We start from the raw sequence: 16828 nt of genomic DNA, 5'->3' as shown, positions 1-16828 counted from the left end.
AATCCTATTTATCCAAACAGTTATGTTGCAGTGCAAGCATCCCAGCACTGCGCTCCAACCACAGTGCAGAGAGAGACCACCTTTAGGCTAAGAGAATATTGAGCTCCCAAGCCCAGTCTGACTTCTTTGCCGGCACTGCCAACGGGATTGCCAAACAATGCCAATTGGCAAGCTGTCTATTTTTATATTCTTGGAATCCAGATCCTTTTTAGGTGAAAACCTGAAGTCCATCGGAAATTTGACCAAGCAAAGGCTGAGCAGGGATTTCAGGATTTGGCTCACATATTGCCCGTGACCTTGCCTTTCTTCATCATATGATATATCACCTCTCACAGGAATTTCCAGAGCTGACCGCCAGTTCTGATGGTTACTGTGATAGTTCTATACGAATGCCTAGAAGATTGTTTTAATGTATAAAATATGCCCTATTGCAGTATTTCAGGGCACTTGTACAATGTAAAATTAATCCTGATCACCAAAAAGTCATCCCAGCACCAGCTCTCAAGTAAAGAGCTGGGAAAACAGATGTACGGTAAAGTTTCCTTCTACTGTTGTAACCTAATGTATCTACTCTTCGGTGGTACAAGGTCTCAGTTGGACTGTAAGACCCTCAGGGCATGGACCAGTCTATGTTGTCTGTAAAGTACCAGGCACACCTGCATACTGAAATAAGTAATAATCATAAAAGCCAATGATCTAGACACTGGAACTTGTTTCTTCCCTGATATTTAAATGTGGAGACTAAACTTGAGCACCTCAGCTCATCTCAGCTGCTGAAACAGTACCATGGATAGGGTACACATCTACCCCTGCTCAGATAGCAACTGTGGAAAAAAATGGGACAGTGGGGTTGTGGGTAATAGGCCCCTATATAAAAAAAAAGTCCCAAAAAATGGGACTGTCCCTTTAAAAATGGGACATCTGATCACCCTACCCTGGCTGATCTACATATCTGCAAATTCTTGGAGAATTACCTGGCTGGTTATTCATTCCAAGTCCCAGTATTCACATAGCCTCATTAACTCTTCAGAGAATTTCAGTTCCGCATGTCCTTTAATTGTTTGGACTCCTTACATGTTAAGCGGTACTACACTTGCTTTTGTATCTCTTTAAAATCTATTGCAAGCAAAATGCCCTATCTCCATCAGTCCGAAGTGATGAGTTCATTTTCACCTTTTGCCTCCCTATTTTTATGTCTGCATTGCCCACATATTATAAATCCTCCAAACCCTGTTTCATTTTAGTTTAAAATACTCTCTTTTTCAAGGCTAATTCTTTAATCCTCTAGTCCATTAAATAACTCCTAGTATAATCACATAGCTTTCTTTCCTTATGCCACCTAATTTCCTTTCATACAGAAGCAGTTATCTGCTGTATCTTGTTTCTCTTCTTCAGCTACCATGTATGCTTCTATGCTGTAACACTTTTTCCCATGACACACTGCCCATTGACATATGTCTACACAATGTGCTTTCTTGAAAAATGTTAGCTAGTATAGTGCAGTCTGACAAGCCTCACCCCTCCTGAACTTCCAAGTGTTGAGGGTATTGATGAGTTGCACCAAGTTGTGAGGCTTAATTCAATGTATGTAAAGTACTTCATGATCCTTTGCTGGAAGCCATTTCAGACATGCAAAGCATTAGCCTTCATCTTTGTTCGGGGGTCAAGAACATGGAGCATCTTGGCAACACAGATGACTAAGATGAGATCTAATTCTGGCCAGGATGCCCTCTGCAGCTGTGAACAGGTCACTTTGGCCAAAGTTTTCACATCTGGCATCTAAACAAACAGCCTGGTTACTGGAGGTGCAGAACACAGCTCCCAGTTACTTCAGTACCTCTGAAAGTCAGGTACCTTATCTAGGACCTCTAGGTATGAATGTAGGTGCATAACTTTAGCCACAGATTTAAAAGTTTGTCCTGTTTGTGCTTTATAAGGATAATTAAAGTTAAGCACCTGGGTAATATAGATAAAAGATACCCAGGTATATAGGTTTTAGGTGTAGTTTCATTACACATATGTAGGTTTGGATGGATTAGGCCAGGGACTGGCAACCTTTGGCCCGTGGCCCACCAGGGTAAACCCCCTGGCGGGCCGGGCCAGTTTGTTTACCTGCCACAGCCACAGGTTCGGCCACTCCAGGACAATGGAGGCTGCGGCAAGCACATCCAGTGAGAGCTGCGATCGGCCAAACCTGCGGGCGTGGCAGGTATACAAACCAGCCTGGCCCGCCAGGGGGCTTACCCTGGCGGGCCAAGGGTTGCTGATCCCTGCTTTAGCACATCTGGCACGTAAATATCTTGCGATGCCAGCTACAGCAGTGCCATGAAAACACCTGTTCTCACTTTCAGGTGACATTGTAAACAAGAAGTGGGCAGCATTATCTCTTGCAAATATGAACAAGTTTGTTTACCTGAGCGATTGGCTGAACAAGAAGTAGGACTGAGTGGACTTGCAGGCTTTAACGTTTTATTTTTGAATGCAGTTTTTTGTACATAATTCTACATTTGTAAGTTCAACTTCCATGATAAAGAGATTGCACTACAGTACAGTGAACTGAAAAATATGATTTCTTTTGTTTTTTACAGTGCAAATACTTGTAATAAAAAATAAATATAAAGTGAGCATTGTACCCTTTGTATTCTGTGTTGTAATTGAAATAGATATTGGGAAATGTAGAAAACATCCAAAAATATTTAAATAAATGATATTATCTTATTGTTTAACAGTGCAATTAATCGTGATTAGATTTTTTAATCGCGCGATTATTCGCGATTAGTTTTTATAATTGCTTGACAGCCCTACTTAAAACCCATAATTGTGCAAAACTGAAAATTTTCATAGCTACAAATTGAAAAAAATATTTAAAAATAATTATAGATATCTACTGAAATTATAAAAACATAAAAACTGAATTCTTCCAAGCCTACACATGTGCAAGAATGAATGTCACTGGTACTTAATACAGTTCTCATTCCACACATCAGTATAAACCAATACTTGGTACAACATGATGTGCAATCATACAAGTTTGTTTCTTTATAGTTTAAGGGGTCTGCAAGCATATGGGGTAGAGTTCATATACTCAGGTAAGTATATTGGTATTTGGTGCAATATGGTTGCTCACATACTGTAAATATTAGTGTTATTTAGTTAGTATTAAAATAAGGATGATGTAGGTCAGTCACTTTAGCTCCAGGTTAGTTATTAGCTTTGTTTTCTGTATGTTATAAGCAGTTCATTGGCTAAACCTAGCCATGCGTGAAGCGAGTTTTGGGCAGAGCATTTCCCACACTGTACTGAAAGGGCATGTTTTTCTGTCCCTTATAATTCTGTTGCTATTTTGAAAGTTCAAGCCCTAGCGATTGTATTAGCTGAATTTGCTACCTGGAATGTGTGCTGAGTGAACTCTGAGAAGTCCCAGCATTAAGTACCAAAGGTTGATAACCTGTAAACGTGTGTTGAAAAAATGGCAGCATGTGACTAAGTTACTGCTGTCCACAGCACAGCCAATGCTTGTATATACAGCAATGTATATTTCCCTTGGCCAATGTTTTGATTTTTTTTGAGTGATTCTGTGTTCAGCAGAGTCCCTGCCTACAAGCTAGTGCCTGGTACCCACCTACATGAAACTAACATATTTCTTCAAAAATCCACACCTAAAGTTTCATATAAACAAGAATTACAAGAAGGTCAGAGGATTTCCAAATTATTCAGAATAGAACTGTAGCAAAAAGCATCATCCTCAAGTTGAATGCATCACTAAAAACAACAAATCAAATGCTGCTAACTATGGATCTTATTGTTATTTTATGAAAGGAGAAAACTACAGTAGGAACACTATATAGTCCTTGCCCAGTCATAAATGCTGTTTAACATAACTAGTCGGGAGATTAAACCTTCACAGATGCAATGGATAGACGATATTTTTGAAACAGTGAACACAGGGTCACGGACGAGCATACTGCAATTATGTAGCCTGTATAGATAGCAGTTGAATCAGCTTGAGAAGTGCCATACAAATAAGGGTATGTTTACACTACATCAGTTACAGCTGCACTGCTGGAGCACCATAGTGTAGAAACTCTCTCTACCAGTGGAAGGGGGTTTTCCATCAATGTAGTTAATCCGCCTCGTCCATCGACCTAGCTGCATCTACAGTGGGGGTAAGGTCGACCTAACTACATCACACAGAGTGTGAAATTTTTCACAGCCTGAGTGATATAGCTAGGTTGATCTAATTTTTCGGTGTAGACCAGTGTTAAGTAGTGCTTATATTATTTATAGGTGTTATTCTTTCCCTCTGCAGCAACATGCTAGCTAGTAAGGTAAGCTTACAATTAGTGCTGTTCTCGGCATTCTTTCTCTCAGAGGTCAACAACTGCAGACAAGAGCATCTTAATGAATCTTAGCTTATTCTGTAGTTGATGTATATAGCAGTAAAGGGCCAACAAGCCACATAAACAATTTCCATACCCAGCTAATACTGGGAAGGAGTGGCCTGGCATGGAAAAGAGGGAGTCAGGGGAACCACCCCCATGCAGCGGAAACAGAGCACCTATTGCTGTTGGAAGATTCCCAGCAGTGCTGTTTGCTGCACATTTAAGGTTCAGTTGTGTAAACTTTACTTGTGCTGTTGAGCACCTGCTCACATGGATAGGCCCACGTAAGTCAATGTGAGCAAGTGTTCCAGCAATCACGTCCTTAGTAGGTTGTCCAGAACCTGCTTAGGAAAGGTATCTATTCTGTATGTGACGAGGGCATCCACATAGGTAGCTATACATTGGAAGTGACATGAGCAGAGCTCTCCACTCTTCTGGCCCTGCAGAGTTTAGGATTTCTAGTAGCTTAGCTTCAGCATGGAGCTGTGCCAGTGGGTCCCTTCAATACCATTGGTGGCCTTACCTTAATATAAAAAGAAAGAAAAAGAGAAGTTATGTTATTTTTAGATCAGCCTTAATGGATACAATGCAGTGCAGGTATGAACTTTACTGAGACTGGAAATGTGTAGCAGAGACCACACTGTGCTAAGTGCTGTACAAACACAGAAGAAAAAGATGTTGCCTCCCCCAAAGTAGTTTATAATCTATATCTAAGTCAAGAGACAAAGATGGATATGGACAGACCAATGGGACCTGTCCTGCCTTTAGTGTTAAAGTCCAAGTAAAAGGGGTTGTCTGGGAATGTTGAGGCAGTGGATGACGGAGTCATACTCTGGCATTCTCTGGTGCAGCAGGGAAGCTGATTAGCAGACACAGTTGCAGGTCCCATTTGTGACTGAGTGACTGGCATTACTGTACGTAATCTGAAGACAAGAGCTCTGATTGAATTTGATGCAGGGACTGAAATATTAATCACACAAGGATACCTTTACACAAAGGGTGCTCAGAATACGAAGCTGACTGCAAGAGAATCAGCAGCACCAGAAATACAGGCAGCCATTAATGAATTCAAGAGGGGAGCCAGAACAGTAAGAAAAATGGGGAAAGCATTTAAATAAGTTTTAGAGGTTGAGATGAGGGAATACCACTGTGCCATGCAATCTTAAGGACAGGGCTTTCATAAATCATGTTCTTCCACTTGGAACATTTGAGACAAATAGATACACTTCAGGGAACACAAGACGGGCCACTCTGGATATTGAGTGCCCCATAATACCATGTGGCAGCTCAGCTCAGCAAAAAGATGGAGCTAACGGGATGCAGAGTAGTTGCTATTGGGCCTAGCTGCTGAGAACAAGGGTTAGCCGCCATTTTGGAAGGTGGGGTTTTGGATTGTAGTCTACACCACACTCAGGTTGGTCTTGTGTTAGTTATGTAAAATGTAAATAAAAGACTTTAGTTAAATAGGTCTTCAAGCCTTAAAAAAGAAAAAAGAAAAGCACACACTAGGGATAGGAAAAGGCAAAGCCAAGAAGCCTTTTAACATACCCAGAGCCCAGCCCAGTCTGATATTTTACAATTACATTGAAAAGCACATTTAATGTTTCTTCTGGCTATTGCACCTGAGCAGAATAACCACAAAGTGGTGCTTTTCCAGGGATACAGATCTTTTACAGATTCCGAGGTACACAGACTAATGAAGCTCAGCATATAGACAAAGGTTTTTCAGTCATAAGGGAAGATAAACTATATCAAACAGATTAGAGGAGAGCCACTGGACCAAATACACCAAGCCTGAACTGGTCGGGACACCACACAAACTTAACTATATGTATGCAGCAGCTGACACAGCCATGATGTCCTAACAAAACATCAACTAAATGTATATCTTGGTGAAGCAATTTAAACCTGATTCAGGTAAACTTGGGATAAAAGTTTAACATATAGCTCAAAGAGGAAGATAGGTTTAGATCCAAGGTTTAGATTTAAAGCGAGCTGGTTAGGAAGCCAACATAGCCCCAAAATAGAAAGTATCGATCTGAATTCGAGGAAGGTTGCTGCAGCTGAGGGCACTTTATGAAAGTATCTATTTGAACACTGAAACTGTTCTGAACTGATGAAGTTCCATAATTGCGTAAACCTAGCTCTTCTTGTAGAGCACTGTATGCCCCATTTAGATCTTTCTAGATTCTTTCACACTGGGATGAAATGCTTTGCTTTAATGACAGACCTGCTGCAGTATGAATGGAAAGACCATCACATTCTGGCTATTTCTATGGGAAAGTTCAGGGGTTCAAGAGAGAGCTCATTTCTCAAATTTCTCTGAATGGGGAACATCTGGTCAGCACTGTTACACCATAGAGTTTTTTCATCCCTTCCAAATACCTTGGCAACAGCTTACAATGTTTGCCATGTCATCTAGTCTTCAAGACATAAGCAAGTAGAAAGTGGTGTGAGGACCCCTGGGTATCATACAGCTATCATGGTAACAATCCCACTGTAAACACATGACAGGCAGCTAACGGTATTGCTCACATGTGTTCTATGGAGCAGAGATGCCAAAATAATTGAGTTTTCATGAGTGGTGCAATTTCATTCACGGCAATTGGAACAGAACCAAAACCAATATTTTTATCTGATTTCAAGTTAGATATAGTCATATTGAGCTACAGCTGCTATCAGGAAGGCTATCAGCAAATCTGCACTGTACTAATAACTGTAGCAATTAAAGCTCAAGCACATATCAGCCTTTTAAAGTGGCCAGAAATTGTTTAGCTGGTCTTAGCAGCTTCAGTACTAGGAGAACAACAGAAGTACTGTTTTTGACGCATTAGTGGTATTAGTGGCAAATCTGCACTGGTGCCTTGTTTACTACCGTACCAGCTCCATTAACTGTGGACTGAGACTGACTGTAGGAGGCTCCTTGTTTTGAATGACTCAGTGTCACTGAATAAAATATGTTACACATTAATAAGAGGGTAAAATTAGTTTTAACCATGGCAGTCAATCATTCTCCTGTGGTCACCACTTTAAGAAGTCAGTGTGACAGATGTGGCAAATTCCTGCAATTTATCCTTGGGGGGCAGGGGGAACCTTATTGGATTAAGTGTAAGAATCTTTGGAGCCCTTTGCATTAAATGCAAAGGTTACATATTATTGTGGCCACTGATGATCAAAGGATTACATTGAACAAGGTAACAGACTAGCATGGTCTTTTGGAAAATATGTGTGAAGTGAAATTACTGGGGAATCTCTAGAGGGAGGAGAATGCAAATACCTTCTGCCAGTTCTGCAAAAACCTACCCTGAGGAAGGGACCATTGTCCACAGAATACCTGTTCCAGAAATCTGAAGATCAAAGGCCCAAGTTGTGTAAAGAAAGAGGCTGAGCTGCCCAGTCACTGTGTTTGTTCTGAGCTAAAGCAGTTATGAACTTGTAACCACAGAAAAACTCCTTAGTGGGGTTTGCAGGACTTACTCCTATCAGAGCCCCTGCTGGAGTTGGGGACTAATCTCTAGTAAGCTTATTAGTATATGTGTAGGCTCCTTTATTGTTTTTAACATGTTTTCTCTGTAATGCTTTTGCTTTAAGAATAAATGTGCTTGCTTAGAAAGAGCTGTCTGGTAACTTTCAACTGCTGACATTTACAGCTGTTCATAGTCTTCGGAGAGAAAGCAAAGTACAGATGCTGGCCCGTTTAGGCAGTATTGTGTGCTGGGAATATCTTCCCATAGGCAAGGAGCTGTGTGGCCTAGAAAAACCCCAGTCAGGAGGGAGACAGAGGTGGATCTCTGTCCAAGAGAGGTGACCACTGATGAGCCAGGAACCAGGAGGGGTCCCGTTGGTGGATCACAAGGGAGGGAAATACAGGTGCAGTTGCCCTGGACTGTGACAGTCAGCATTATAAATCTGTATTTTGGGGTAACATACTTAAACAAGCACAACAAAATATGATGGTAAATTCAAATACTGCAGTGTAGAAAATGCCAATTTGATTTTAAAATGTTACCATTTTTTAAAGACTGACCAATCAGGCTGACCAACCACTCACATATATATGACTCTCTCCTGTAGTGAAATGTTATACTTTTGATTTCTATGCGTGTACTGTATGAAAACTAAAAACATTTTCACGACAAGAATTGTGCCTTGGGCACAGGATATTTTAAGACATTTTAATTACAAAGTTACTGTAGCTGAGAAAAATCAGCAATTAAACTCACATGGATGCATAATATATGATATTGTCTAATACAGCCTTACATTTCTCTTGGCAGAAAGGAAGGAAAATAACAAGTCCTTAAATTAACTCTCATGTGAGGTGGAAATCTTGATCTTCAGAGATATGTCAGAATATATCTGCTGATACATATCCTAAGCCACAAGATGGCATCTGATCTTCTGAAATCTAGAGCTGCATCCAATTTTGTGCCTACTTTAAACATGCAGTGATGGAAATTGTGATGCCATTCAAGTTGTAGCCTGTGGCAACTCTACTTGGCCACTGGCACACATCTGTTGGAGGTCTAACTGGAGGAAGTGCACATGCAAGCTAGGCCCACAATTTTAATACAAACCTAGGTGCCTGATTTTTTGAAAAATGAGGCTCATAATATGTTAATTGTCCCGTGACTCACTCTGAAGTTGCAGGGTAAGGAGACAAATCTCCAGCAAGTTTTCCAGCATTACAACCCTAGAATGGTCAATAGTTAGAAATTAAATCAATGTGTTTGCTGAACACTGGTTATGGTGCAATAGCTGGAACTTCATAATGATCTGTCTAAGTATTGGGCCAGATTCCAAACTCCCTGTGCCACCCTGGCAGAATAAACAGACTGGGAAACTGGCATAACAGCCAGCCCAGGATGCTCCTGGAGGCAAAGAGCCAATACAGCTGGCACTACACTATGAAAACCCTCCAGCCAAAATCAGATTAAAGTAATTTGGGGTCCTAAGCACACCACGTCCTGGGTCCCCCTGTGGCTCTTCCCCTTTAAGCCTATCTCTTTGCCATGGCTGTGCCCCATTGTGGAGTAGCAGGGCGGTATTTTCCCTCCCAGAGGCAGGAGCAACAGCATGGTGCTTCCTTCTCCTCACAAGAGTTACAGATGGGATCTCTTCCCTTGAGAGAAGCAGGGACAGCCAATTAACCCTTTCCCAGGAAAGAGCCAGCCAGTACTTACTCCTGAAGCCAGAATGTACCCGGTTGGGTGGCTGGGCTGAGCCTACTGACACTCTTCTCCTGCAACATAGTCATCTATTGGAGTAGTGCTGGCAAGGCTCTTCAAAGCAGCAAGCCTTGGAGTTAACACCCCATTGAGATATGTGCAACAGTTCACACCTCATACCAATCACTTCAGGTTGTCTACGGATGTCTTTGCTATGGTTACACTCAGGTCACTATTTCAAAGACAGTCTACAAACTTAGTCTGTGCCCCAAAGTTCACAGAACATAAAAAATACAGTTTGTAAAGTTCCTAGCACAATTTAGCACATACTGTATAATTAATCCACAGGAAAGTACTCTCATATGCTTTGTTTACATTTCCAATAGTTCTGGCACTCAACATCCAGCATCTTCCCCACCCCAGATGAAAAACTTTTTCTAGTAGGCATTTTGAGTAGAGAAATTACCCAACTTCTCTGGGTGTTTTGCAATTAACTAATAGTGTCTCAATCAGCCCCACACTTCAGCCATTGTCACCTGCCATAGAGAACAAATAGGGAACAAATATTTGATAATGGGCTCTTCAGTCAAGCAGAGAAAGGTACAACATGATCCAATGGCTGGAAGTTGAAGCTAGACAAATTCAGACTGGAAATAAGACACATTTTTAACAGTGAGGGTAATTAACCACTGGTATGATTTGCCAAGGGCCATGCTGGATTCTCCATCACTGGCAATGTCAAAATCAAGAAAAGATGTTTTTCAAAAATATCTTCTCTAGGAATCATTTTGGGGAAGCTCTCTCGCCTGTGTCATAAAGGAGATCAGAAAGGAGATCAGACTAGATGATCACGATGGTCTCTTTTGGCCTGGGAATCTGTGAATCTAGATTATTTTAATGGAGAATAATTTTGATAGGTTAACTGAGCAGGAAGCGATTAGTATTGGACAAAGGTTGCTGTCAGCTCAAAAACTGGCCCATTTTGAGCTAGTCTCCCAAGCTGAAAGTCAGATTATTTGACCGCTGAGCAAATCCTGCAAATTTTGCATAGGCAATTAATTGTATCTTCTTCCCATCCATAAAATGCTATACCTTACAAAGAAGCAGTGAGGCTATATTAATACTTGTAACAGTGCTTTGAAATCCACAGATGGTAGATGCTATAGAAGTTCAATAATAGATCTACTAACGTAGTGGTCCACCTCATCAAAACAGCATAATGCAGTGTGACATACAATTACTGTAGGACATAGAACATTATTATGGGTAGGGTGTGTTTAGAGTGAATCTAGACCAAGCTTCAAGCAAACCCCTCACTTCCCAAGAGGTTCCAGGGAAAAGTTTGTTTGTATGTGTAACTCAAAACCTTCCTATTTCAGCACCAACCCTGACAAGATCCAACAATTTTGACTGAGTCTTACTTTAAGCATTAGTTCATTCAACTCAAAGTTGACACTCACCCACACTGAACCCATTGAACAAAACAGTGTATTATACTCCCGAAATCAAAATGAAAAAGTTTAGCCCAGCTCCAGTGGTCACCACAACGGAGCTCATATGCCCCAGTTTTACTGGGACAATCCCTATTTTTCATCTAGTGTTCTGGTGTCTTAATATTTGGGGATGCCCGTTTCTCATATAAAAACATTTATTTATTTTGTATCTAAAAAATGTTTAAGATATTTTACCATGCCAACATAAAATGTTTACATTGACGACTACTAGATAGCAAGTGTGTGTTTTGTGCCAACCATTATTCAAGGCCAAAGCTTGTCAGGTGACAACATTGAAATGAGCCTGATGAGTCAATAATTATGTGCAACTGATGCAGAAAAATCCTCCTACTCTGTTCTCAAAGGAGTCTGTCTGTCTGTGTGTCCCTCACTTCCACTCTCTCTAACAGCATAAAGGGCTCAGTCTTTTTTGATCTAGTTTGCTATCCCAAACAGAACTTTTCCAACCAAATGGGGCAGGTTAAAGAAAGGAGCTTGAATGTGGAACAGGTGTTTATTTGCAATCCTAAAGCATGTTGCTACATACACTACACACTTATTTTTAAATACAGTAATTTCCCTATAAAAGGATAGTGAAAGCAGGTGCAAGAGATGGGCCGCATCTTTTGGTTTAAAGACCAAAGTGAAACCTTTTCCCGTTTTGGATGCAGAGACAGTTGATTTCCCATTTAAACTTCCCATAAAGACCCAGTTTCAGCAATGTTGTGTGGTACACTACTACTTATTTTAACCTAGAGTAACAATTCTGCAGAATATCTAAGTAGTAAGTTAGTTTGATTTGAAGATGTATAAATATATGTATAAATGACTGTTCAATGGAAAGTTAGTTTTCGTACAATTACCAACATTTTATTATCTAACGAATTGCCTTCAAAATTAGCGTAATTCCCTACCGCACTCTAAATTATGACAGCACTTTTGACCAGTAATCAGTCCAACATTGTTAGTGTTTAAACTTTACCTTCCTTACACCTTACATTTCTGATCATCAAGCATGCCAATGTACACGTCTAACAAATCCTGTCACAAACATTGACACTGCAATGCTTAAGTGCTATACCACTGATGAGATTGCTCTGAACATTTTGTTCTCAAATCTCCAACTGTTAGTTTTATCGATTAGATGACAGTAAAAGAAGTTCAGTTACATAACTGTACAATTCTATCATGCTATTTTATGTCAGGTATAATGAAACTGCACCAGGATAATTTAGTTTCTGTTACTTAGCTTCTGAATTTGGGAAGGGAATGTTAATAGAATAGGTAACTACCTAAGATTATGCTTATCTGCAACTTTTGATGTTCTATTTTATTTAAAACAAAATATTTTTCGATGATGCTTTTGTTCCATGTCACTTTTGCTTAAGTATGTTTAAAGTGCAATAAAAGCTTCAGGGAAATGTAAGAATAATGCATTCCAATTGGTTTGTGTCTCAGAAAACGCATCACTGGATCTGTTGAAAGTTGCTGCCAACTACTCCCTGTTTCTGAAAGTGGCTTGGATCGTAAAAATCTCCTGTTTGAATTAATAAGAATTTCCCTGGCTCAAAACCACAGCAAGTGTTTTCCTTTTCATTGTAGCAGAACATAACTTTCTAGAAATCAAAATGTTAATACAAAGCTAGTGAGTGCACTGAGTTACTGGGCATCAGTCATTGCAACACAGTTTTCCCCATTCCTGTACAAAGCTTTCTCAGCTAGTTTCCTTCTTGGCAAAGCACACGCACACTTAGGAAAAGTAAAAAATTGCTTACCTTGAAGAAGCTCCGAAGAAAATACATTATACTTAGCATTTTTGGAGGTTTAAAAAAATGAGGAATCGTTCAATCCTTACAACATCCGAGGCCTGTGTGAATTCCTACACTCCTGCTGTGTCTTTGGTTACATGCTTTCTTGTTGCTATTTTGGACAGTCTTAGTACAAGAGAAGCATATGAGCCATGCCAGGAGCTTATGCTAAGGAGTTGCATAACAATTAGGGCTTATCTGTGCTGTGCTGTACAGTACAGCAATGCAAACAGGTTTGTTCACAGTTTACTGGCTCCAGAGCATTTCTACTAGGCATGCCCAGAGTGATGCCACAGTATTTGCTAAAGAAACTAAAGCAAGAATGGCTATTTGTGAACTCTGCTAAAAGAATGGTAACCAGTGAAACTAGAAAGCACAGCACATGTTCACTTACATTTCCCCCTCCCCCCCGGCCCCAGCTTCTGTTTTTGCCAACAGCAATCTCAATTAATGGGTATTAAACTTACTACAGTCATTTAAAGGGAGAGAAGACAACAGCATGAGCCCTCGGTCTATCCCTAAAGGTGAAGACAGCTGGCAGGAATGATACATTTTGCAGGTCAGTATTGTAGGGTACAGACAAGTTCAGTTTATGTTAATTTTTTTCTCTCCCATACATTATGAGATTATGTAGGCTTTTATTTATGCCTTTATGCTTTTGTAGTAAAGGATCTGTCCACATTTTGTTGCAAGCTTCAGAGGTTTATAATTTGCTCAAAATTAAAGATAGGTAAAAATTAAAGGTATATAAATGAGATTGTGGCCTGGGGGTGGTTAGTGGGCTGTCCCATCCCCAAGGGGGTGGACCGGGAGTAAAGCGGCGTGGCAGGTCAGGTGTGTGTGTGTGTGTGAGTGAGAGAGTGTCACTACATGGCACTGGCCTCCTGGCCTGGCCCAACCCACGACAGGAATCAGAGCCCAGCTTGCTCCGTGCTCAGCTCCAGCCCAGGCCACTGCTGCTGCTTCCTATCCAGCCTGCCCATGGCGCGACGCTGACAAATATGGCGATTAGGAACCCCAGCCTGGCACGCTCTAGAGCAGCTCCTGGCAGACCCAAGGGAAAGACTGCAAAACTGGCTACCGAGTAGCTGAGACTGGGATCCACCACTTGCAGCACAAGTAGTCACGAGAGGGGGCTCTGCCCCAGCAGGGAATCAAGGTGAGATCAGGATCCAACATGGAATCACAATTTCTGTGCAGGCCTTGAAATCTAGGGTTGCCAACCCTCCAGGATTGTCCAGGAGTCTCCAGGAATTAAAGATTAATCTTTAATTAAAGATTAGGTCATGTGATGAAACCTCCAGGAATAGTTCCAACCAAAATTGGCAACCCTTGTGGTTTACACAGGACCTTATATATAATGTCTCAGACTGGGAGCACTTCTACATTATTTCAATCATCAGGCACCGGTACCAGCAGCCTAAATCTGTTTTTCATTAATGATAGCTGGTGCTGAGTAGTTCAGCTATTCAAAAGTCATACCAAAAAAATCTTAACAACAAGCAATGTATTCTCTGTCTCAGTGCACTGTGTGTGTGCATTTCTGTGCAATCGCTCACATAGACTGCATCACCTGTGCTCTATCCATCTGCCCCGGACTCATTCTAACATTCCAAAGCTCTGAGCACCTTCATACAGCCACTACAATATTTTTTTTAAAAAACTAAACTGCTAGATCTATGGTTTGATTCCTGTGGTAACATACGCATACAGGTATCTGATGGGTAAGGCCCGTTTAGCCATTTACACACTCACTCTGCACATGCAATTATTGTAACAGCACAAGAAAGTTAGGATTGTGATTGTTCATGTCACTACATACCTAACTTAATAAAAACCAGGCAAGCAATTTGGTTTGAGTGTTAGCATAAGCCTGCAAATGCAATACAAGCTGTGGTTTAAACTGCATAGTGTGCACTCGTTACCAAGTGACAGCTTTGCTTTAACGAAGTTGTCTTCCTGGCTCTTGCAAGAGCCAAATCTCAAAACTTCCCCAGCTCCTGGAATCATGAACCTCAACTTTCATATTTGTTTTAAAAGAGTAAATGTCTAGCCCTAATGGTTTGGGGGGGGGGGGGGGGAGGCTGAAAATACAACCCCTCCCCCCCCCCCCAAAAAAAAAAAAAAGACTCAAAGCAGAAGGTAACTAAAAACCTAAAATGTATCTTTAAAATCTCAATTTTGGAGACCTGAGTCATGATTTTTGAATATTTTTGGTTGGCAATATTGACATTTGGGTTATTGTGTGTTCTAAAGAGTTATGGTAATGTTTTTGGATTCTGTTTTCCTATTTATTAAAGACATTGCATATAGACTGATTTCTCCTGGCTGGCCCTCATTGATTAATTGATCCCCTAGGTCATATCTTTACAAAATTCAGGCCAGAGCATTCTTTGACAATGGCCTGATATCAGGCTATTTCAATTGAGGAGGGAAGTGCCCTTTAAAATATAGTCTAATTCTTACTGCCATAAAGGATTCACTTTATTTAAAGAATAAAAAGTGAAATAAAACCACCAATCTGTATTACAATATTGAGGGCTAAATTTTTAAATTAGCACCAACCCGCATGTGTAAATGACATCAATTTTTGGGGGGTCCATTATGTTATTTGTGTGCATAGGTGCCTCTATTGCATGCACAATTGCAATGTGAGAATTTAATTGTTGAGAGTCTACCCCAAGCATTTCACTTAAATGCAGAAAAGCCAGGAAATTTAGTCTGAACTTTCAGACTCCATGCAGAGACTGTCCTTAACTCACTCTCTTGCCTGCGTCATGTATTCTTCCATAGGCTGAAATACCAGGCTGGATTTTTAGCCTTAACCAAGTTCCTTTTGTAAATCAGTGGTTTTGCTTAGGTGTTTTATGCTTTGAGATTTGTGCATTTTATTCTTTCACAAAAAAGATGTACAAATTGTGACATTCCCTTAATCTTGCAATACTTTTAAGAGAACCATATTTTGAATCATACAAGAGATTTACAAGAAAGACTCTAGCAAGTCAGGCCTTTGCAGAGTGTCTCTCTCAAAATACCATTATAGGGTTACATTAATCTTCTTACTTTTCTTGGAAATACAGGTTCACGGTCTATGAATAGACCTAACAGTCTTGATGAGAATCTGCCACATGAATTAAATTGACTTATGTTACGTACAAAATCCAGTCTACAAGAATCTCCTCTTCCCCTCATTCTACATCCCAAGATACAGAAGTTACCCTAGAAATCTCCCTCTTAGGTAAACATTCCTTTCCAAATTGCTGTTATCAGTTTTTACACTGATCTGATTCTGATGTTTCAGTTACTGTAATAGTGATTTTTATTCTCTTTTGAGGCAAGAAGAAGAATTTATTGCCCAATTACACCTGGGTAGCCACTGCTAATGGGGAATTTTTCTGTGCCCTTGTGTATCTTGCTCTGCTCATGGTAACAGGTGGCCTTTTTAAAATCACAGAGGAGAAAGGCAGTTGAAATGAGCAACTGTATCACAGAAAAACAATACAGAAAATTGTCTTTTGACAGGGCCTGGACAGACTAATTTTTAACCTACTTTTAGCATTGTACAAAACTTAGAAGATGACATGGACCCTAGCCCAATGACTTGCAGTTTAGGAGACCAGACAACATAAGATACGTGGTCCAAAATCTTCAAATTTGTATCTTAAAAAGTTAGGCACATAAATCTAACTAAACACCTTGGCTGGAATTTTCAACGGGAATTGGACACCCACTCTCATTGAAACCCCAGGCCTACAATGGAGGAAGACTTTTTGTGGCCATAATTTTGATAGTTGCCACTTTACTATGATTAGTTTAATACCACTAGCTTTTAAGGAGATTTTAAAATAAATATTTCAAGCAAAGGAGAAGGTGGGGAAACAGTTTGCTGGTATCATTCCAGTCTTATGGCTTCAAGGGATAACACATACTATCCCATGAGCTGTGCATATTGGCGGTGCAAAGGAGGGACTTGGAAA

General features: G+C 40.4%; 1 protein-coding gene across 5 annotated transcripts in view; it reads right to left on the bottom strand.

Annotated features, from left to right (window-relative positions):
- Window positions 1-16828, bottom strand: part of ARHGEF4 (Rho guanine nucleotide exchange factor 4) — a 328802-nt gene that overhangs the window by 241044 nt on the left and 70930 nt on the right. The window contains exon 1 of one of the 5 annotated variants that reach the window (XM_043523018.1): window positions 12819-13108. The exons of 3 other annotated variants lie outside the window; for them this stretch is intronic. The gene's annotated coding sequence lies outside the window, so the exon portion shown is untranslated. Of the gene's footprint in view, window positions 1-12818; window positions 13109-16828 lie in introns of those variants that run through there. One more of the 5 variants, XM_043523020.1, reaches the window with a different exon arrangement.

The sequence above is a fragment of the Chelonia mydas genome, chromosome 9 (assembly GCF_015237465.2).
Source record: "Chelonia mydas isolate rCheMyd1 chromosome 9, rCheMyd1.pri.v2, whole genome shotgun sequence".
Taxonomy (NCBI): Eukaryota; Metazoa; Chordata; order Testudines; family Cheloniidae; genus Chelonia; species Chelonia mydas.
This window is presented reverse-complemented; position numbering and strand designations above follow the sequence as displayed.